Below are 24,593 nucleotides of genomic sequence, written 5' to 3' on the forward strand. Positions count from 1 at the left end.
TGCATTTTCTTTGTGATCACAGAAATTTCTCAAAAATTTGTCGTTCGGAAAGGGCGGCATTAAAAAAATAGATCCTATATGCATGTGCATCGCCTACGTGTGCACCACACACACATATGAGAATGAAATAGAACAGACCCTAAGCCTATACGAAAGTACAAGAATTTCTTTGTCTCTTTGTCGAAATCGGAGCATGGTCATAGATTCTCCTAGAGTCGCAATTTGTTTATAGCTGTCAAATTATCGGCACTTCTCTTAATATGTACTGTCGTCGATTAAGAAGCTTGATATTTATGATGTAATATTATTTATTAATGGTAACATCGATGAAAAGAGTAATATTTTTTTTACTGAATTTGTTCATTTTTATAGATTCCATTCCGCGTCGCTGCCAAAATTTATTTGTCTCTTACTTGTGAAATACCTAAGCTTGACCAAACAGGAACAAACACTGTTGTGTCAATATTTATTACTAACAAGAAAAATCGAAAAGCCATCTTCCGCAACTCCTCATAAAAAAAAAGAAAACAGAACCGCCCTTACATTTTCAACCGGCATTACATTTTCAAGGGAAAGACCTCCCCCCTCTCCCCGGACATATTTTTAAAGGACTGCCGACGAAGCGACAAACCTCCCCCCTCTCCTCTACCCCGCGCCTACCGAGTTCCTTCCCTTTCCTCTACCTCGCGCCAGGGATGCCATTTCATATACGATTGTAGCCACGCTGCAGCACATAGAGGGGATAGGCTGGCACACACATTAGCGCGAGCGCTCGTCCGTGTACGCTCCGTGCTTCAGCCAGCTTCGAGCGGTAGAGAAGGAGTCCCAACAAGGAGTGCTGTCTTCTTCTTTTTCGAGAAACGCTATACCGCTGATTTGAAGCTGGCGTCTCATGACATGACATGAATTAACCACGCGAGGCGCGATGCCATTGTCGATTATTTTTACACTTTTATACATTTATTTTATATTATTTTATATCATATATTTTATTAAGTTTATAACATTATTACAATATATTTTTTTCATACATAAATAAAAATTAAAATTTATAAATACAAAAATCCACTCTTTGTCAATATATACTTTTTATTTGCAAAAAGTAATTAAAAAAAATTTATTGTGGTTTTATAAAGATATTTAGATATAATTATTAAAAACTTAGCGTTTGTATATTGTATTCCTTGTACTTTTATTGTATTTATTTTCTATAAATATAAAACGTATATATTGTTGCTCGACGGAAACCGCGAGAAGGTGGTGGTTTCTTCCGTCAGGAGGGAAATGTAAAAAATTATTTATTTAAATTATTAATAAAAAATAATTTAAATAATTTAATTATTGTAATATTAAAAATTAATTTTTTAATATTGCAAAATTGATTTTTTACATTTCCCTGTGTATGTGTGTGTGTGTGTGTGTGTGTGTGTGTGTGTGTGTGTGTGTGTGTTTTATGTATAACTATACGCATATATATTACTGATATAAATTCGCTTTTTTTTTCTCATAATATCTCCCGCAAACAAGATTTTTTATACGCTTATTCTCTTTAAGCGTGATGTCTACTATGGACAAGTTTCTAATAATCTTAAAACGTCTCTATCTCGGGTCTCTATCTCGTCGTGTTTCGCGTCGGTCGGATATGGTCAGGATTGTTAATGAGAAATAAAATATCGAGACTCCTTTTATCTTAGATATCACGGTCTATATTTACAGTTTGACTGATTGAGCTTTTGTTATGTACAATATTTACAAGTAGCTGTCTGGAATTTCGGTATGGTGAAAAGCGGCGCGGATTCCGTGAATCGTACAATCGCTTCGACTCGCGGTCGGTTCCGTGAATTCGGCGCGTTCGCGGTAGGCGCGGCGCGGGCGCGACGGTGCGAGAGGTTTTCGGCGCGCTTGTTATGACGGATCAGCTGTTTCGTCGTACGTACGGTCTGTTAGAGGTTTGTGCTGTAGTTTTCGGAATGCAGGAAGCTCCCTGCCTCTTGACCGTCAGCGGTGGAAGGTGCGTACAAGGGCTTGTTTTCAAAGCCCAGATTGAGAAACTCCTCAATCTGTGAAAAGCTTGTGCGCTTGTGGATGACGGGAGCGATCGGCCAGAAGCTCCTGGCTCGATAGGGAACACCCTAGATCGCTTTTGGATCTGGAAGTATCAAGAGCAGTACTGGACGTCTTACTGTCTCGCCGTGATAGCACTTGATCATCCACCGGAGTTGCTTAATATACCCGAGTCGGCCGTCGGTCGGGAGTAGTCGGATACAAGTCGGCCGAACTCGGGTCGAGGTAGTTCCGGGGGATGTTCTTGCCGGAATCTTCGCGATAATTCACCGAACGCGCTCGATCATTTCGCGAAGATGTTCGGTGGTGCGGTCGGTAGCGGGGCCGGCGGCGGTGGCCTAATCGGTGCGTGTTTATCCACGCACCGCGCACGTGAAGCCGTGTGATCTCCTCTTTGCTTCGTCCGGTATTCGACGTGATTTTTACGACGGTGGGATCGCGGAAGGATCGCCGTGTCGATGCCCCGACGGTTGATGGTCGGGGCCTACTTAACTTTATTATTAATATTGAGGGGGGTGAGTCGGGTGTCGTTACAATCTAATATTTAACATTTTTAACCTGCTCACGAGGGACCAGCAATTTCATTATCATTCATGGCATGTAGCTTTAAAGTACTGCGTTTTTTTTTAGCAATATTAACATATAATTTATCTGTTACATAAGAGACAAATACTTTTCTTCAATCATCATGTTTAAATATGTTTCTCCTTTCGCCCTTAATCCTGATTTTAAAACACACGTGGCATTAATGGAAGCCAATGATAATCTATTTCGATTTTTTGTTTTTAAATTACTTAAAGAGAAAAACATTCTCTCTGGGTCGGCATTTGAATTTGGAAGTGATCGAACAGCATTCAGAACATTTGTTAAATTTGGATACTTAGTAATATTATTTGGATGTTTTGGATGTAAAATTTCTTTCCACATATTATCAAAATTTAATTTGGAAAGATTTTGCTTCTCTTCCATTGTAAAATCTAATGGCAATGCAATCCATTCTTTCTTTAAAGCATCTTCATCAACACTACCTATAGTTTCAGCTATAAAAGAAACATCATTAAATGAAGTTTCTCTATCAGTATTGAATAAGCTTACAAAAGATCTAAAAACTTGTAATTTTAATAAAAATTTATTATTTATCGGTAATCTTTTACGAATTTCTTCTGCAGCAGTTACATAAAACATCAAGCAATTTTTTCGAACAGTTGTAACTGCGTCTTTGTGTCCTTGCATCAGTAATTCGTAAAGATATTCTTCGCATTCTGTACCTAAATTAATTTTATGAAGAATTTTGTGATTCTCTGATAAAGAGAAAACTGTGTTTACAGAAAAAGGTTTTAAATATTCATCTTTTAAAAAGTTTCGGCAAATTTGAAAAAGAAACTATAAAGATTTTGGCTGCAATAAATGAATTCGTGTTTCTGATGCTTGAAAAAATGCATTGAATGCGTTAAAAAAATTTAAAACGTATTTTAAAAAAGAAAATAGGCTTTTGTTTCTATATTACCCATTATAGACAACAGATGTTCTCCACGTTGTGTTTTTTCACTTACAACCATTTCGTTCAAAAAATATTTAATTGTTTCCCAAGATTCCAGAAGTTTTTCTACACATAAGTAATGAGAAAGCCAGCGTGTATCACATAATTTTAACAATTTGTGATTTGTTTCTTGGAAACACTCAGAAAATTCATTGACGTAAACAGATAATCGTTTGGGGCTATTGTTAATAAAACTAGAAGTTTTTCGTAAAAATTCTTCGCAAAATTCTGGTATTTTATTATATGCAGCATGCGCTATTAATGCGGCGGAATGGCAAGGGCATGTAAATGTTAATAAATGTGACATACTTCTTCTAATTCTTTTTTAAATGATGAAAATTTTCCTATCATGACAGATGCATTGTCGCATGATAGGGCTATAATATTTAAAAATGGTATTTTCATTTTCCACATTTCACATTTAAATGCTTGAAACAATTTTTCTGCGCTGGAATCTTTAGCATCAATATTAATTAATTTAACTAATTGTGAACGAACATCTAATGTCTCCGGGTCAACATATCGTACCATAAAAGTCATCCATTTAGTATTACAAATATCAGACGTTTCGTCAATAAATATTGAAAATTTTATGTTCTGAATTTTGTTAACGACACGTTCCGTTTCAATTGGGCATAAAACGTTTGTAATAATATTTTTACATTTTGTACGATCCATGTTCATGCTTTTTAATATATTAGGATCTTTTCCTATATGTTGAAAAAAATGAAGAATCTCTTTTGCAATTTGATGAGATATTTTTATCGGCAATTAATTATGCGGCATATCTAATTTCTGCTTTTTACGCTCATCAAACGACAAAAGTGATTCATTATCTTCCGTTTGTAAATTTTGATTTGATTTATTTAACTCAATGAAACTTTTATATTTATCTAAATGTCCTTTAGATTCTGCGTGACGATATAATTGTGCTAAACCACCAGTAATAGTTTTATTACAAATGGAACAAAAAGATAAATTTGCATTGTTAGGTACTTCTCGTAACCAACATTTAAATTCTTCGATATCTAACCATTTCTGTTGAAAAACTGGTTGAGATATTTTTTTTTATTTTTTATCATTGTTAGGTAATGATGATTCTTTTTTAAAATTATTTTTATGACATGCAGAATCTGCATGGCGAAAAATTAATGAACTACATGAAAAATTTTTATTGCAAATGCTACAATGATACTGACTATTATTATTTGATACTTCGCGTATCCATGATTGATATTTATTATTAGTAAGCCAAGCTTTTATAAAGCTTCGTTTACGTTTTTTGATTCGTCACACATTTCCATATCAATTATAAAAGAACAAAAAAATCGAAAAAAGATAAAAAGAGAAATAGAAATATAATATGAAAATTATATGTATGCGTGTGTCACGGAAAGAGATCAGGATTCTGTTATTTGTTAAAATATTTTACGATCCTAAATCGTCTCTCTCCGTATACATATATGTGTGTGTATATATATATATATATATATATATATATATATATATATATGATGGTCTGTATTATTTTATTTTTAGAGTAGCATAAATTCATTTATTTCGAGTATGTTTTATTCATAATTTTATTCTAAGTCCTCGATCTTTCCATATGTATTTTAGTGAATAATAAAAAGTTTTCTCTGTTTTTTGTTTATATATATATATATATATATATATATATCACTATCTCTATTATTACTATCATAATTATTATTATTTCTACTGTTATAAGAGATATCTTAGAGGATGGTTATTTAGGAGTAGGGTTTTTGATCGGGTCAATATATAAATTGTGACAATTCTTTTCCCATCACCATGTTTTTTTTTATTTTTTTTTTTTATTCATTAGTACTTGTTGCATTGAAGAATTTTGTGTGTATAGTGTATACGTGTATGTATTTGCTTAATATATAATGATTGAATATATATATATATATATATATATATATATATATATATATATATAATATAATAATATATAACATATAATGTGCAATTATATAATTGTATTCGCTTGTATAATAGTTTGTTATTATATTTTTGTGTAGATATATATATGTATGCGCGGTCATTGTTCGCTGCTAAATATAAATTCAATGGCCTTGCATGTTATCGCGGCGCATGTTACAGTATTTCATACGGAATAATTATCTCACATAACGTCGTATATACTAGGTGGTCAACTCGACCTTGTCGGTCAATCACATGCTGTTGGCATTGATAGCAATCAATTGCACGCTTCGCCTGTAATAACAGTTTATAACATCGTCCGCAATGCAATATGGTATTTTGAAGTGTACGAGAAATCGCGTATAATTATCGCCAAAATGCGCGCGGGCGGCATTTAAAATGCAAAATGTATGTTCCGCTGTCACGCATTCCGCACAAAATATAACATCATTCGATACTTGCACGCGGATAGGCAATATAATTTATACGCCGGCATAGAATTTAGATTTAAATAGTCGCGATAATAAGGAGGCACATAGATTTCTCGCGATCGCTCAAGCGAGGGAGAACCCTGAGGAATGGCTCGCTCACCTACGGTGTGTTCCTGATGTCGTGGTGGCTCTAGGTTGTCATATGTCCTCCTGGTTGCTCCTCCTGATTGTTCCTCCGGCTGTGTCGTGACGTTGCATCTGTAGTTGCTCGGTCGTGGATCCACATATATTTCCATATATTCGGATGATTCAGAGTCACTCGGACTTCCTGTCGCGGCGACGGAAACAGATCAGTGATACTCGTCCTCGGCAGCTGAGTCATCCTCACGTGGTCTCGGCGGTAGATCAGGTGGCGATTGCGGCAGATTACCAGCGGCATCCATCCTTTCATCGATTTCAATAAATCTCGAATAAGATCAGACGTCGGAGTAATGGTGTGAGGTTCTCGTGAGGGAATAGCCTCATATTCCTGCCTGGGAAGTTGCACGGGTTTCCTCGCGTAGACTTCTGGGTCGGTCGGTCCGACGTCCATGCCTGATCCGACATCCCGTCCTTCCGGCATAGGGGAATGAAATTTCTTCGTTCATCATTGTACAGCCAGATAGTGGATTTCTCGTATAAGAATGGCTGGCTCGATAATGCTGGTCCATGAGAATGTCTGCGCTGTGGTGTAGTCGTCGTGTAGCAGACGATGCCAACGTTGCCTTTCAGCGTTAATACGCCTCTACATTCAAACCTTTCCTTTTGATTTCCTGCAAGTGACCACCCAAAGATTTTAAAAAATATAAAGATAAAAATTTCAAGTCTTATAGGGTATCACTTACGAGACGGTGTAATGCTCTTCTTTAGGATGTAGCAATGACGAGACTCTGAGGCTGCTCTTCATTAAACTGAGTGCAAGCACTCTCAGAGCATGCATTTTTATTTTCTATTGAGGGGTGAGAGGAGGTATCATTGCTCCTTTGTTTCTTACAGCAACGCTCGTGGACTTGTCTTGCCACGTCACAGATCCAGGAATTCTTGCAAGCCAAGGACAAGGCGAGCAAGAGTATCCCGAGTAATCCGATACTGCATGCAGCTGCACTATACGTGGTGAAGCGTAAATTTTACAACTTCCTTTCTTTGATCTGGCGTGCTTTTTCTATAATATCGTTAAACGATATTATAGAATCTCTATATTGCTATGATTGGTTATCCAAATTTCATGCGCAGCTTCTTCTGTGAAATTAATTTTATATTCCCTTTGGATAGGCTTATATAATTTTAGAATGCTTAAATTATTCGTGGGAACGAAATGTTGAGTGAATGTTGTAGTCTGATAGGCTGGATGACTCATAGTGACCGTTCTCGCTCTAATCTTACATCCTTGTTGCACAGAAATTATTCCAGAATTATTTATTTCAAATTGTTTTGTAAAATGGTTCGGAGTTTCAACCGGGGTCAGTCATGTGAGACAATCGTAATTTATTAGTATGAACCAGTTTGATAGTATCTTTAAATTAAATGCGTACATTTTCATGGTCAAGGATTTCCAGGATCTTATAGGGGCCGGAATATTCATCCGAAAATTTATTAGTTTTCCTCTCTGTTTTTAAGAATACATAGTTGCCAACGTGAAAATTTATTTGATTTAAATTTCTGTCGTAATAACGTTTTGAGCGGCCCTTTGCTAGTTCCAAATTGATTTTAGCGATTTCTTGTGCTTCACTTATACGATCAAAAAGCTCAAGCAAGTGGTGTTGATACGTTTCCACTCCTCCTTCTACAGGCTGACGATTGGATGGAATCCTGACCACCTTCCCAAATACTAACTCATGGGACGTGAATTTTGTGCCATGAACACTTGTATTATATGAAAATGTAGCTCTCTCCATAAACTTATCCCATTCTTCGTTTCTGTCGATGAAAGTCTTTAGGTATTCTATAAAAACATGATGGGAACGTTCGACGGACCCGTTAGCTTGTGGATGATAGGCAGAAGTACGATAGTGTTTGATCCTAAAGCGTTTGGCGATATTTTTCATCAGGTAACTTAAGAAATTTGTTCCCTGATCGGTTAAAAAATCGGCTTTCGGGCATCCAAACCGGCAGATGAAATGATCGACGAATGCTTCCGCTGTTATTGTTGCGCTTGTATCTTCCATTGGTATGGCGATCGAATATTTAGTAAGTAAGTCTTGTATCGTTAAAATATATTTATTACCACGTCTAGTTTTGGGCAGAGGGCCCATCACATCCATCGCGACCTTATCAAATGCAGCTCCCGGCGTATCAGTAAAAACCATCGGTTGTTTGGTTTTTAGTCTTACTAGTTTTTTCAGTTGACACTCACGACAATTTCGTATGAACTCTTGGACTTGGATTTTGATATTATTCCAATAGTAATCTTGACGAATCCTAAGATACGTTTTCGTCACACCCTTGTGTCCGCCTACAGTTGATCGATGATATTCACTGATGATGTTTGGTCTTTCTTCTTCAGGGGTAACCGTAGTTAAACCTTCGCAAATGGTGATAGAAACGGGCCTATGATCGAAAGTGTTTTGTAATTCTTCAACGATTAATGACCAAGGTATATCGTCTAGTTGTTAGGTTTTTGCTATACTAAAAGAATTCAATTGAAGCTCGGTTGTTACATTCAACAAGGAACGAATTGTCTCTTGAAATATGTTCCAATCCATAATAGTGGTGAGTCTTTTTTTAACCGGTAGTATGATTAAATTTTTATTATTAACTCCACATACCCGCGCGCGACCAAAAGTCAAATCTATCAGTGGTGGAACTTTACGGAGTTCGTGAAATTCTTTAGCTCCATTATCGCATGGGTGTCCATCAACTGTTGTTAAAATAACCAAATTATCCTTTTGCATAGATAATCTGTCTCGAATAGTTTGTATTTTAACTCGAGTAAGATGCTGATACATTGCTTCATTGTCTTCTTCATCCGATAAATCGGATTCGCTAGTTTGTTCGTCAAGCTCGTTATTATCAGCAGGAGGTAACTGAATCTCGGTCCCATCAGCAGGAGACACGACGAATGGCATGGAATCTCCCCCTAATTCTGAGCTTCCTTCTACGATGTTGGATGCGGGAGGAGGAGACTGGGATTGATTTCCTTCGCTAGATTCGCCAAGGGTTTCAAATTGAGATTGAGTGGATGGGGGTGGTTCTGAATCTTCTTCTGGCAATAGGAGATCGATTATCTCGGCAGCCGAGTTTACAACGGCCAAAACTTGAGGGTTCCGAGAAAGAGCGTCGGCATTATGGTTCGCGGATTCTGATTTATACACAATTTGATAGTCATACTCTTCTAACTTGAGCTTCCATCTCATAAATCTCGTAGGGTCTTTCACTTTGTAAAACCAAGTAAGAGAAGCCAAGATGATCGGTAACAAGAGAAAATTTATGTCCATATAGATAAGGTCGGAAATGTGTACAGTATATGATGGCTAAAAGTTCCTTTTCTATGGTAGAGTAATTTATTTCAGCGGGATTTAGCACGCGGGATACATATGCTATAGGGAGATCTTGTCAGATAATCCTCTGGCTAAGAACTCCGCCTACGGCCGTGTTCGATGCGTCGGTGGTGAGTATAAATGATTTTGAAAAATCCGGGTACTGAAGGATAGGCTGTTGGCATAGAATTGTCTTTAGGAAGTCGAACGCCTCTTGTTATTTGGATTTCCATGAGAAAGGGACTTTTTTCTTCAAAAGTTTGGTCAGTGGTTTTGTTAATCCCGAAAAGTTGGGTATAAAACGGCAATAAGGTATAGCCGGCGAGTCCTAAAAACTGTTTGATATTTTTGGAATTTTTGAGAGTCGGAAAATTCTTAACAGCCGCTGACTTTTCTGGATTAGGATGTACTTCATTCTTTCCAATTATGTGGCCTAGATAGCCAACTTCATGTCGTAGAAACTCACATTTGTCTGGTTGCAGTAATAAGTTAGCATCTCGTAGGCGACTCATTAATTTTTGTATTTTTATATTGTGCTCTTGCAATGAACTTGCATATACAACAATATCGTCCATGTAGATGAAGAGTTCGGCTCCTTGTAAGCCGAAGAGGATTTGGTCCATCAGGTGTTGGAAGGTAGCTGGGGCGTTCTTCAAGCCGAATGGCATCCGATTGAATTCGTAGTGACCATGAGGCGTAGAGAACGCTGTTTTATGAGTACACGAGGGATCCATGGGGATTTGATGAAATCCGCTAGCAAGGTCAAGGACCGAAAAGTACTTGGCTCCTCCAAGTTGGTCTAAGATGTCTGAGATATTCGGTAACGGGTAAGCATCCCCGACAATTTTTTCGTTAAGAATCCTGTAGTCAATTACCATTCTCCATCTTCTGTTCCCTTGAGAGTCTGCCTTCTTGAGAACTATCCATACCGGGGAATTGTATGGTGAGGTCAAAGGCTTAATGATATTATTTGATAACAGTTGTGAGACTTGTTTGTTGATCTCTCCTTTGTGTATAGATGGGAATCGATATTGTTTGGTATTTACTGGTATTTCGTCGGTGGTGAGGATTTTGTGAGAAGTAGCAGTAGTTCGTCCCAAAAACTCCGGGAATATAAAACCAATCTTGATGGCGTTCCACAAGGGAAAGAACATTCTGTCTTTCCTCTGAATTGAGATAGTCTAGTCGGAGAAGTTGAATGATTTTGTTGCTCCGCGACTCTGGGTCAGAGAGAGTATGAGACATACAATTTGAACATCCTAAGACGCTTAAAATAGATTGAGGTGGAGATATAGAAAGGTTGGATTCAGTGAAATAGCATAGGTTGCCTAAGGATTTTTCCTGTCCTAGAACAGGTGAAGGCAATGATTCTATCGGTTTGGCGATAGTGGAAATGGAATAACTTATCGAGTTAGAATGTCGCTTCTGTGATTCCTCTTGAGTGTCATCATCGTTAAGATGATAAGGTCTCTGGGAGACCGATTTAGAATCAAAACAATCCATCATGAGTTCTCCGAAGTTAGCAACCTGCGAGATTCTTGTAATCGAATAGTAGGAACAAGAACCTCAAATTCAATTTCATTTAATTGATGTTGATAATTCGAATAAAAGCTTTATCGTTGATACAAGTGACCAGTGAGTCTCCTAGGAAGACTCCATCCCTCACGTACATTCGTGGTACATATCCGGTTCCTATTTCTGGATTTGATACTTTATCATTAAACCTACGTTACTTCTTGGTGGTACCACGATACTTGCAGAGGTTTTGAAAGGTATCTTATGTTGGTTCCAGGTAATATGGTTGGTATCATAATCGATTCGTGCATGATGTTCGGTAAAGAATGAAGATCCTAATATTCCCTATTGTGCGATAGGAAAATCATCGGTTACAACATGGAAGATTATCGGAATATCGCGAAGATAGATGTATACTGTTCCGAGAGTTTTTACAATATTTTCCGTGATTTCTTTTAAATTCAAAATGTTGTCACTGTTAATAGGTACGTTACGATCTAGAATACCAATTTTTATGATATTCGGCTGAGCTCCTGTATCGAGTATCAGAGCTGCTGGCTTGCGAAAAGAGCAAGAATCTAATTCGATGGTTGGGACGGTTCCAGAGCTGAGTTTGACGACGGCGACTCTGGTATTTTGGTTGTTATTGGGTATAACGGGCGCGTGGTCATCTGTCCTCGATTTACGCCCGATGTCGAGGGGCTGGGCAAGTTTCCCTGATTGTTATCGCGCATGGCATTGTTATATTGTCTTTTCTTACATTCGGAGATTAGGTGACCAAAGTTTTTACAGTATGCACAGATTTTAACTTGAAGGGAAGGGTTAAGAGAAGAGGATTGACGGCAATCTGGTTGCATAACGGAAATTGGCGGTATTGTTCTTCGGTTCTGATCGGTTGAGATGTTGCGAACAGGGTTCGGTTTCGTATCGCGCTGGCGTACGCGATCACGTTCGAGCCTCTTACTAATGAGTATTGCTTTATTATAAGCTTCTGAGAGATTTCGGTAATCCTCCATGCGGATTTCGGTATGATATTCGGGGGTTAAACCCTCAAAGAATGATTCTAGGGCATATGAATCTATCTGCTCAATTTCGAGATTATTGAGAGGTCGGCCAAATTGATTTCTCCTTCGATTATAGCATTGTCCTTTACACGCAAATCCTTTACACGACCAATATAATCTAAAATATGCTCTGAGGGTTTTTTGAAATTGATGTTTAATTGTCCGCGGTAGTAATTAGAAGTCCGTACTGGTCCGAATCCTGTACGTTTTAAACAATCTATGAACTGATCGACTATATTATGAATCTCATCTTCAACGGCTAGATATGCATGACCTGTTAGTTTATTTCTTAATAATCGGACTAAATGATTTTCGTTAGTCAATGGAATAAGTTCCTTAGCGCGTTTGCAAGCGCGTGCAAATTGTAAAACGAGCATATTATGTCCGTCGTATTTCGGCACGAGATCCAAAGCGTCTCGGATCGATGAGTTAGAATAATTCACTTCCGTATGTTGAAAAGGATTCGGTGGATTAGGTGGTAATCTATCAAAGGATGTGTTATCTTGCGTAATTCGATTCTCTCTAGTCTCAGCGTCTTGCAATGATTTATTGGAAGCAGAGTTGGATAGACTATTCTGTACATCATCTACGTGTTTCTCTAAGATTTGAAATCGTTCGCTTAAAGTTTTCAAAAAAGAAAGATCCTTTTGGATCGTGTTTAACGTAATATTAAAATTACTGATATCTGAATTAGCGTTTTTAATTCTTTCGAATTCCTCTCGTTGTTTTTCGAGTTCTTCTTGTCGAAGTGATACAGCATCGCTCTGTTCTTTTAATTGTTTCTCTTTTTCTAGATATTGATTTCTGAAAGCGTCGATCTCCGCTTCGGATAATGGCTGATCAGCAAAATCTAGGCGAGTACGATCGTACGAGCACTGAGATCGCGTACCTTGTGCCATCCCACCACTGTCACCAGTTTCGTTCTACTCTGTTGTTACGTCCCGAGATGGGGTAGAACGGTTAACGGAGTTTGGAAAGGGATATCTAATGTATTTGTGTTCAATGGCGATACTGGATACGGTTACGAATTATATTTCGAATTGAACTCGCGACCGAGCGGAAATCGCGGGAAAATATGTTTATTTAATGTAATAATCGGGATAGGGTATTGTATTGTATTATGTAGTATTATATTGTAAAATTATGATTGTTGATGTAATTGATTGTGAAATTATGATTCAAATTATTTAGTATGACAAAAAGATGATTTCTAGGATTATTAGTAAGATATTATGTGTAACATGGATAAGTAGTTACATAGTAGTAATAATAATAATAGAAACAATAGATATAATAGTAATTACAACAATAATATAATAATAGTAATGAAAGTATTAATGAGAATTATATCATAAAATATAGTGGTGAATAAAATAATGCCATGATATCGGAAATACAGGTTTACATATATGAATATTATATATGAATATTTAATCGATGCAAAATGAGGATAACATGAATTTAATTATTTATGAAACGGAAATGTAAATCGGAGAATATTAAATAGGGATGATAAATGAATAATGTGTAAATTCAAAGGTATACGATTAAAGAATATTAAAAATATATATATATTTTTATATAAACAAGGATATTGACATTAAACATAGATTGACGTAGATGTAATAATAATAATAACGAGGTACAATATAAATATGGTAATTAAATTTCAAGTTATCTCTGAGATTTATATAGGTAATGATGTCAAAAAGAAATGAAAATCAGTAATATAGTACGAGTAGGTCGAATAATATATAAGCTAATCCAATAATATAATATAGGCAATTTAAGTAATATGATATAGGTAAATCAAATGTTCCAAATAATATTAGAGGTAATGATTACTGTTACGTCCAACCCGAGGTAAATATATTTTTATATATTTTTTTTTTAATGGATGGGGCTTAGAAGGACGCTCCAAATACCCTCTCGCAGGTGACCGCGCTGAGGCGTCCCTACGAGTCGGACACACTGTGCAGAGCCACGAGTGCGAGTCAACGTCTTGAAAAAGACGCTATGACTTCGACTGCGTGACGTGCGTCCGTCGGTCCGTAATTTAGGCAAGAGAATTTAATCTCTTTTGCCAGGGATAGGACCATGCGCGAATCTTGGGATGACGAGGAATGAAAGAGGGAGTGAATAACTAAACGATAAATAATTTAAATTTTACATATAATTAATAATTTTAAGATGATACAAGGTTAATTACGTATCGAGATCGTATACAAGATCGTACATTAGCTACAAGATCGTATCATATTTTTTTTTTCGTAGGAATATATTTATTGACGATATATTTATAAAAATATAAAACAGGAAGGGTGTTACGTACAGAAATTCGTGTGTTCTAGAAATCGACGGATGTATTGTTTGGTTTTCCTGTGTATAATTCTATTAATCTATTAATTTAGTATTTTTAATTTGTTATTAATTTATTTTAAATTGTATGTTGTTGACTGTGTGTGTTCTGAGAGGAGGTCGGGTTTTCGCTGGTGAGGTCTAGGAGAGGAGGGGAAGGAGTCCGTAGTTCACAGAACTCGTCCAAGGATTTCAGGAAATCTGAGTATGTCTGGAGGTGGCGCTCTGGGAAGAGTACACTGAAATCTGGGGGTGATCCAGATTCAGCTTGGTCTTCAGGTTTGATCGGGGAATAGGATGGAGGAGAAAGATGTAAATAATTGGGTCTCCTGCTGGAACAACTCGTGGTTTCTTGATGTATTAAAACCTCGGATGTCCCAGGCAAAGGATAGCTTCCCGTCTGGCGAGCTCGCTTGTTCCGACGGTAACGGAGCCTCTTCAGGGCTCGCCTCCGTCTTTGAGCGTCGGAGAGTGTGGATGATGCAGCTTTCACTAAAAAGGAATGGATTTGGAATATGAAGGAAATGTCGTTAGTCGCGAACCTTAAGGCTATCTCTGAAATATTTCAGGAAACCGAGAGATCCGAGAGGAGAGAAATGGAAAAAGGGAAAAAGAAAATTGTAAGAGAGGAGAAAAAAGCCAAAAGAATAGATTTCCCGAGTTACTCGACAGCCATGAACCTGCTGAGTGCTCCGCAACGCATAGGGAGCCCGAGAGATTCGACGGCTGAAGCCAACAGGGAAGAAGCAGATTTTTGCCAAACTATTCGGCAGCCATGAACCTGCTGAGTGCTCCGCAACGCATAGGGAGCCCGAGAGGTTCGACAGCTGAAGCAAAGAAAGAAAGAGAAAAGAAAAAGAAAAGGGAGTAGACGTGTAAGGAGAACGGCAGAGGATAGAAAGGGTGAATGAGAAAGTATAAGGAGAAGAGACCCGAAAATTATTACTAAGGGAATTTTTTATGTGTAATTAAACTTACTTTTATTCTGTAGAGTTGAGATCTGCGAGATGAAAGCGGTAATAGTGTCGTTAGGAAACTTGATTGCTTGTTCTTGTTGGTTGTTTTCAACTGACACTGACTAAATTATTGATAACTTGAATTATCGACAAACTGGTAAAACGAAATGTTCCGACCGTGTAAAGAAATGGGACGTTGCAGAGAGAGTGCCTTCTGTGCCTTTAAGGGCACTATATATATATGATTTCGTTGAGGAAAACATCTGTACACGTATTGTTTTTCCGTGATTAGGATAATAGAGATTATCCGCTTAGCCTAATTCTTAGTAATCGACTCTCGGAAGAGATTAGCGGCGTAGCCGTCGCGATCGTAACACAACATGTGTCATTCGTTTATTTAACTAAATTCTAATAATTGATATCCGAAAGAAAAGAGTCGCGCAGTCATCAAGATGTAACGTCGGTGTACTTCAGCGATTAAGATAATAGGGATTATCCGCTTAGCCGAATTCTAGAAACCGACCTCCGGAAGAGATCAGTTGTGTGACCGTCGCGATCTAACAGAGTAACAAAACATGCGTCACTCGTTTATCTGCTTAATTAAATTCTAATAACAGATACCCGAAAGAGAAGAATCGTGCAGTCGTAACACCCACGACGTAACAATTACCTTGAATTGTTAGAAGTAAATTATTAAACGTATTAGAATTCTAATGATTCCTTTTTCCTTTCCTTTTACTTGTCCTTTCTAATTATCAGATTCAGTGACTGTGCTTTCCAATGATTTGGTAACGACTATCTTCTTCGGAGATTCGTTCACTACTGCCCCGTCCGCGCCCGTACTTCTAGGGTAGGGCCAGGCGCAAAGGGGAGGGGCAAACAAAGCACTCCTCGACTGAGCATTTATTTTGTATTACAATTATTTATGAGAAAGTAGGAAAAATAAAAGAAAGAGAAAAGAGAAAGATAAAACTAAACTTAATATTTTCGAAGATATCATTAATGCCTAGAGATAAATCTTATTATTCAAAACGAGAATTCATTTAATTCATTTTCGTCGTCGGTTAAATTTTGCTGCGCAACGAAAGGCACTCCGAGTTGGCCCTTCGTTTGAAAGTTTACGTTAAAAATATTTGAGTGCGATAAGTCTCCCTTTTTGTGTAAACTAAAGGTCATCGAACGCTCTCTCGTCTCTTCTACAGCTGTAACATCGAGAACCGAAGAAGAGACAATTCGAGAAAAGAAAATTAAGTTATAGAATTATATTTCCAGATTATATTTCCAAAAGAAATCAATAATAATAAAGTAAAATTATGTTTTATCGCGAGACGAAAGAAAATGAATTCTTATTTTACCATTAATTAATCTTAATATCTTAATATTTAAAATCTTAATATTTAAAATTATATATATTTTAATATTTAAAATCGCGCATGCGTTATTTAAAGTGCCGTTCGATTTACTACGTCATTTTGGATGAACGTTCGCAAGTTTAATTTTCTGCGGACATTATACCATAGGTTTTTCCTGTAAATATTTATATTTATGTGTATTTTTATTAGGTTTCTTTTCATATTGACCACCCGTTATATTGTCTGTGCTCACGCGCTTGCGCGTTGCTACAACGGCGCTGTAGTCCATCGGCGTTTCCATTTCCTGGCGCTGTCGTGTGGCGGTATCGTCATCGGTATGACACTCGGCCGAATTACGTCCTTCAGCCGTATTCACAGGCCTCGCCATTTCCTTAACGTTATCGTGATGTTTCACTATACTTTCAGAACTTGAAGTTTTAGAGGGCTTCCGTTTTTTTCTTCTTTGTTGTAATTTGCGATGTTCCAGATTTGATGAGCTACTCTCTCGCTTTCTTTTTTTTCCCTTCTTAATAATTTCTGAGCCATCGGTTTCACAGTCAGTATCATAATAATATGATGCTGTACTATCGCTGCTTTCTAAGTCAGCTATAAATTTACTTCTGGACGGTTCTTTTAATTCATCATTCGAATCTTCATAAGGAGATAATTCTTCAGGTCTTAATTTTTTGTGTGGTGCGGGATTTCCAGATCCCTCACTCTCCCACATTCTTTTAAATTTTGAATGTGAAACTTTTTGTTTTTTATAATCGGCTTCCATGGAACCTTCGCTTGAAGATCGTGCACGTCTTGCTTGTAGAGCAAATATATTTTTAATATTTTCTGTAGGATTTCGTGATAAAGCGTCGGCGTTTTTATTTTTCTTTCCCGGTTTGTATTTTATTTGATAATCGTATTCTGCTAATTTAAGCCTCCATCGTATTAATCTCGAGGTAGGATCAGCTATTGAATTTAGCCATTATAGTGGTTTATGGTCCATTACTAATGTGAATTTTCGGCCATAAATGTAGGGGCAAAAATGTTTTACTGCATAAATCAATGCTAGTAATTCTTTTTCTGTTGCTGAATATCTTGTTTCTGCATCGCTTAAACTCGAGAAGTATGCTATTGCAAGATCGTTCCTTATTTTTCCTTGACTTAATATAGCTCCAATTGCATATCCAGATGCATTTGTTGTTATAATAAATGGTTCATTAAAATTTTGTAATATCGGGTCTGAACATAAAGCGTTCCGCAATTCATCAAATCCTGTTGTTTCCGTTGCCAATCAAAAGCAACTGATTGTTTTGTTAAATCAGATAAAGGCTTAGCAATCTTGGAAAAGTTTTCAATAAATCTTTTATAATATCCTGCAAGTCCAAGAAACTGTTTAATATTCTTTCGTGTTTTGGGCCTAGGGAAATTTTTCACAGCGCTTATCTTTTTTGGATCTGGCCGTACGCCATCTTCAGATATTATGTGTCCCAGATATGCTACTTCTTTCTTAAAAAATTCGCATTTATCAGATTGCAAGTATAAATTAGTTTTAGTAAGTCGTTTTATAAGTCTATGAAATTTTGTTTCATGTTCTTGGAGTGAGCGGACATAAACTATATCATCAAGATATACGAACAACTCTATTCCTTGTAATCCTGTCAAAACTTGATCCATTAGTCTCTGAAATGTAGCAGGAGCATTCTTTAGTCCGAATGGCATACGATTATATTCAAAATGTCCATACGACGTTGAAAATGCGGTTTTATGTTTATCTGTTTCATCCATAGGAATTTAATGAACCAGATCAAATACAGAGAAGTATTTTGCACTTCCGAGCTGATCTAATATGTTAATGATATTTGGAAGAGGATAAGCGTTTCCGATAGTCTTTTCATTTAAAGCACGGAAATCTATTACTAGACGCCATTTTTTATTTCCTAGGGAATCATCCTTTTTGGGAACAATCCATAATGGAGAATTGTAAGGCGAACTTGAAGGTTCTATAACACCATTATCCAGCATCTCGTCGACCTGTCTTCGTATTTCCTCCTTGTGTATTTGAGGATAACGATATTGCTTGACATTAATCGGACGATCATCAGTGATAAATATTCGGTGTTTAAAAACATTTGTCGCGCCTAAAGGTTCTCCTGGCAAATGAAATCTTTCCGCATGGGATGTTACTAGGCCAGTGGTACTAGTGACTTCCTCCTCGTTCAAATGATCGAGACGTAGTAATTGCAATATTTTATTAACACGTTCATCGTCGTTATCTCGTTTATTACTAAAATTTTCCTTAATCTCTTCTCTTATCTCTTCGAATATAGCTTTACAGTAGGGATCGCTAATTCTGTATCCTCATCCGATGAGTTAACAGCATATAAATGCGCTACTCCGTGATGATTTGATTGACGGCATTACGTAAGTACATCTGCGGTCCTGCGTTTAACTTTGGAATATATCCATTTTTTATTTCTGGATTAGCGATTCGTACAAATATTTGTTTTCGCGTCCTAGCGGGAAGAATAACGGTCTCATCATTATGAAAATAATATGGCTTGCCATTTACGATCAGACCCTCGGGTAGTCTATGGTTGCTCGTTGACTCTTAAAGAATTCAGTCCAAAATTCCATCCTGTCGAATAGGGAATTTATCCGTGACTACATGGAATAATATATCGACGTCGAAAATGCGTACTTTTGTTACGCCTATCGTACGAGTTCGACCTTTAGTTATTCCACTTAGCTCAAACACCATTTTGGTATTGATGGGCATATTTTCATGAAGGCAGGTTTCTTTTATTATATTAATATCAGAACCCGTATCTATCATAAAGTTTGCTCGTTCGTCAACCAAATTTTTGCTTGGTAGTATAACGGAAGGTGGTTTCCTAATTTTATTACATACGACGTTTATTACACTGGCGTTTCCTCGCGGTTCTCGTTCGGAGTTACCAGGCGCACTCGTGGGCGTTCGTTCAGCGCTGCGCCGACTCGCTGTGCCCGCTCTCAGTTTCCCGGAGCTTCTTGCAATCTGTTACATTGAAAATTTTCAAGAATTCAATTTTCAAACATTCGGTTTCCGATTCGATTTTCTTGATTTCTCACATTATTGTTGTACTGCCTTTTTTGACATTGTTCTGAGCTATGTCCTGGTATTTTGAAATATCGACAAATTAATCCCATATTTCTTGAAGTAGGGAAATTTTGTCGGTTGTTTTGATTAATATTATAATTTTGATTTCGCGGGTTTACATTGATTCCCGGATTTCATGGGTTTAGAATTCGTGGTTGTAACATTCTGTATTCAGCTGGCGTATGACCATCTTCTTGCAGAAAGAACAAACCTTAGGCTGCCATTGTACGTGCGAAATCTGAGCAAGGGGATTAAAAGTACTACACGACTGAGAAATGTGGCCATATCCAAGACAATTATTACACCTTATAGACTGTATTAATCCCTCTGTTATTCTCATACGTTGCATATGCTCGTTATATTCGCTTTCAGCTTTTATGGCAGATTCTATTGCGTTGTTTAATGTTCTCGGTTCTCATGGGTGGATTCGCATATATATATCCGTTTTTAATCCAGTTAAGAAATTTCTCACAGCATTGGTTTCTGCTGAATTTACGAATTGAATAGCTTGGTTCAGATTTTCGGTATGGTAGCAAGATTTTAGTTGTAAAATCATGAATACTCTGCTACCGTAATCTACCACAGACTCATCTGGATATTGCGTTATTTTAGAAAGCTCTCCGTGCAATTGTGACGTAGAATAAACAGGTGCGAATCGCACCTGTTTTTAAGACAGTCAGCAGGGATTCGATATCATTATATTCTCCGCTTAAAGCCACTCTCAATGCTGGTCCGACTAATTTATTTTTAATCATTTGAACTAATCCATATTCGGCACTCGGGAGGATCATATTTCGAGCATGCAGACACCTATTAGCGAATTGCGATACAGGCATATTTTTCCATCGAACGGGAGAATTGTCTCGGAAGCATTACGTAAACTGGTATATGACATATTCGCATTTGTACGATGGTTCGTGTTAACGTCATCATTAACGTTTATATCGCCTATCTGACGAGTCAAAGAGTCTACCTCGCGATCAATCATTTTTATTGTTATGTGATTAAAATTTTATAGCGGATTTTTACAAATACCGAACGATTTCGAGTCTTGTTACAATTATAAATGATAAATTTGACTTACATGTGAGTCGCAGTAATGTAAAGCAAGACAAGCGTATTCCATAATCGAGAGTCCTGATCACAGTTCAATCCTCGCTATCACTTGCTTGAAAATCTCCTCTTCAGTTCTTCATGAGATGAGGAATATTCCATAAGGGTAAGTGGAAACCCACCAAGTTTTGGATATCCCAATAAATGAGGGATCCCACCGCTGCCATCAAAAAGTCTTTTGTCTTCGTGTGACGTCCTGGAGGTCCTGGTAGGTCGGACGGAGTCGAAATCAACAGATCCTCGACCGCTATACTTACACGTTATTTGTGAGATTCTTTTCCATGCAGTTAAGAGGGTAAAACCTCAGGATTAGATACTGCGAGGGAAGTGGGTAACAGGAATGTCGAAGTGACTTTTATTTTCAGGAAAGAGTTTTCGATTTTGGGAATAAGGAATAATATATCACATTTGTGGTATTTGAATCGGGATTTATTCACTGTTATAGATGATATATATATATATATATATATATATATATATATATATATATACTAATTTATCTATAGAATGCGATACGCGATTTAAGAATTATTTGTAAATCGGCGAGTTGCTCAAGCGCTAAGCAGTGTTAGTCAAATGCTTAGCTATCTCCGATCAAGTAGTTTATTCCTGAGGAAGTGCAAGTGCGAGTGCGAGTGGGAGTGCAAGTGGAAGTGGAAATGCAAGTGCGCAAAGGTATCGTCGCTTGAGGTTTTTAGGTGTACAAAAAAGTTCTGAGCTTTAAATTTCATACAATCGAAATAAGAATTTAAATTTTATATATCTTCCCGCCCTTTTGCGGTTTTAAAACGTTGACATTTGGCCTTCTCAAAATGCTATACGGTTTGGCGTTTGATGCACATAACCTCAAAAATCAGTAGTGTTCACGATGGCAATAACAAAAGAGCATATTCGATTTTTCATCCACTTCGCGTTTCATCTGAAGATGCTGCTGAAGCCACTGGAATGATTTGTGCTGCATATGGAGAGAACGCTGTAAGTCGTACTACATGTAAAAGATGGTATCAAAAATTTCGCCAAGGAGATTTCAGTCTTGAAGATGAACCGCCTGCTGGACGCCCTCAAAAGATTGAAACGGACGAATTGCAAACACTGCTGGATATAAACTCTGCGCAAACTGAAAAGGAGCTTGCAGAACAGCTTGGCGTTACGCAGCAAACCATTTCCGTACGTTTACATACGATGGGAAAAGTTCAGAAGGAAGGCAGATGAATTCCGTATGAATTGTCCGAAGACAACAAAAATCGTCGGCGTGACACTGCACTCACTTTGCTTTCAAAGTTCCGGAAAAAAGATTTTCTGCACAAAATCATTACAGGCGATGAAAAGTGGACTCTTTATGATAACCCTAAACGTAGAAAATCATGGGTTGATTCTGGTCAACCTTCGACATCGACCAAAGCCTAATATTCACGCCAAGAAGATTTTGCTCTGTATCTGGTGGGATTGGAAAGGTGTGTTGTATTACGAGTTGTTACAACCGGGTGAAACAATCACGGCAGACCACTACCAACAACAATTGATCAATTTGAGCGATGAATTAGAAGAAAAGAGGCCATTTACTGGCCAAGGACGTTGTAAAGTGATCTTGCTTTATGACAATGCTCGATCACATGTTGGGAAAGCGATTCAGGACCATATCTTTGCGTTAGGCTGGGAACTTCTCCCGCACGCGGCGTATAGCCCAGACATGGCGCCTTCCGATTACTATCTATTCCGGTCGCTGCAGCGTACCATTTGGTATACTGATACACATTTCGTGAGATTTGAAGAGATACGAAAATGCATTGATGACTTTATTGAAGCCGGTGAGCTTCTATCGTCAAGGAATTCGCAAGTTACTCGAAAGATGGCAAAAAGTCATTGATGCAAACGGGGAATATTTCGCTGATTAATATTTTTTTGTTTGTTTTTAAATAAAAATTGAATTTTACAAAAAAAAGCTCAGAACTTTTTTGTACACCTAATATACTATATGCTTGTATATACTTTTAATTTTGTTTATATCTCGAGAATTAAGAATTGTAGCTACAAACTGTATTTATGTTTTCCCTGTATAGATACATTCTCCATCGAAAGGATTTTCTATACAGGGAGAATGTATCTATACAGGGAAAATATATCCATATGAGGATATCAACAAAATTTATTCTTGAAATAAGGGTGTGTATTAGATTAAAACGGTCTCGCTTTCCCGCGCGAAGAGCGTTCAGTTGGTTACCAGGAGGAGGAAGCGAGGACGTTGGAGACAGAAATTCGCTTATTGTTGTTACGTGTATTGCAACAATGATTTATTTACAGAATGATAGTGTACGGTGCGTTGGAATGCACCGATCTTCGCAAATGGTTGTGGCTGTGGACGGGCGAGATAGCGATCGGCGCGCGTATGGTTTAGTGTACAAATGCGGTATCGCTTCGGCGGTCGACGCGATACTGTTCGCTGCGCGAAGTTCGGTGGCGCGGAGCGCGCGCAGCGGCGGCGGTGTCGCATGTACTCGCCATGGAACTTTAAATCGACGGTGATATTAAAGCGCTGTCGCGAGGGTGACGTATTCGCGAGGGCGTTTGATCGTTTAGATCAGAGAACGGATGGGCCCGTTCCCTGCCGAGAGGGCTCGACTGACAGGAGGTGTACTCCTCGTCTGTCTCAGTGAGTGCCGAATGAACTCGGTCGACCAGGGCGTACCCCGGTACTCGGAAAGGAACGATGGTATTGGGGAGAACCCCGATACCCGGCGGAGAAATCTCGGAAATGGCGGAGTCGGATCGAGCGAACTCGACGCGCTGGAGAGACCCCAGCAGCTCTCGGCTTGCCGTGAGAGATTCGGAGATACGATTTTCGGCCAGGCCAAGCGAACTTGGCGCGTTGGGGAGGATCCCAAACAAAACTCAGGCTTTCTATCGGCTTCGGATGCTCGCTTCCTTAAGACGTGCTCTCGGAAAACGAGCGAGGAACAAGAGGAAAGATCACCAAACAAGTGAACAAGCTATTAGAACATGATGTAATAGAACATTCCAATTCATCGTATAACTCCCCCCTGTGGATCATGCCCAAAAAACCTAACTCTCAGGGCAACCGACGCTGGCGTAATTGACTATCGCGCGCTAAACGAAAAAACGATAGGAGACGCGTATCCTCTTCCCAATATTACCGAGATACTAGACCAGCTGGGGAGCACGAAGTACTTTAGCGTCTTCGATCTAGCGTCGGGTTTCCACCAGATCCCTATGCATAAGTCGGACGCGCCGAAAACGGCCTTTTCTACGCCCTTCGGGCATTACCATTTTAAACGAATGCCGTTTGGGTTGAAGAATGCCCCGGCGACGTTTCAATGATTTATGGACCAAGTGTTGAGTGGATTGCAAGGGACAGAAATATTTGTATATTTGGACGATATAGTAGTATACGCCAGCTCCCTGCGCGAGCACGAAATCAAATTCAATAGGTTAGGCCGACCGACTACGAAACGCGAGACTCCGCCTCCAGCCAGACAAGTGTGAGTTCCTGTGAAAGGAAGTCACATATTTATCATGTGATAGGTGAAGATGGGGTAAAACCCGACCCTAAGAAAATATGTGCAGTAGAGAAATTCCCGCGTCCACGC

At 38.1% G+C, this 24,593-nt stretch overlaps 1 protein-coding gene and 1 pseudogene across 1 annotated transcript in view; one reads left to right on the forward strand and one right to left on the reverse strand.

Annotated features, from left to right (window-relative positions):
• Positions 1-24,593, forward strand: part of LOC105433680 (uncharacterized) — a 102,325-nt gene that overhangs the window by 36,888 nt on the left and 40,844 nt on the right. The window lies entirely within an intron of this gene.
• On the reverse strand, positions 11,594-12,978 carry LOC148937772 (uncharacterized; annotated as a pseudogene).

Source organism: Pogonomyrmex barbatus, unplaced genomic scaffold (assembly GCF_055798465.1).
Source record: "Pogonomyrmex barbatus isolate J1 unplaced genomic scaffold, ASM5579846v1 scaffold11, whole genome shotgun sequence".
Lineage (NCBI taxonomy): Eukaryota > Metazoa > Arthropoda > Insecta > Hymenoptera > Formicidae > Pogonomyrmex > Pogonomyrmex barbatus.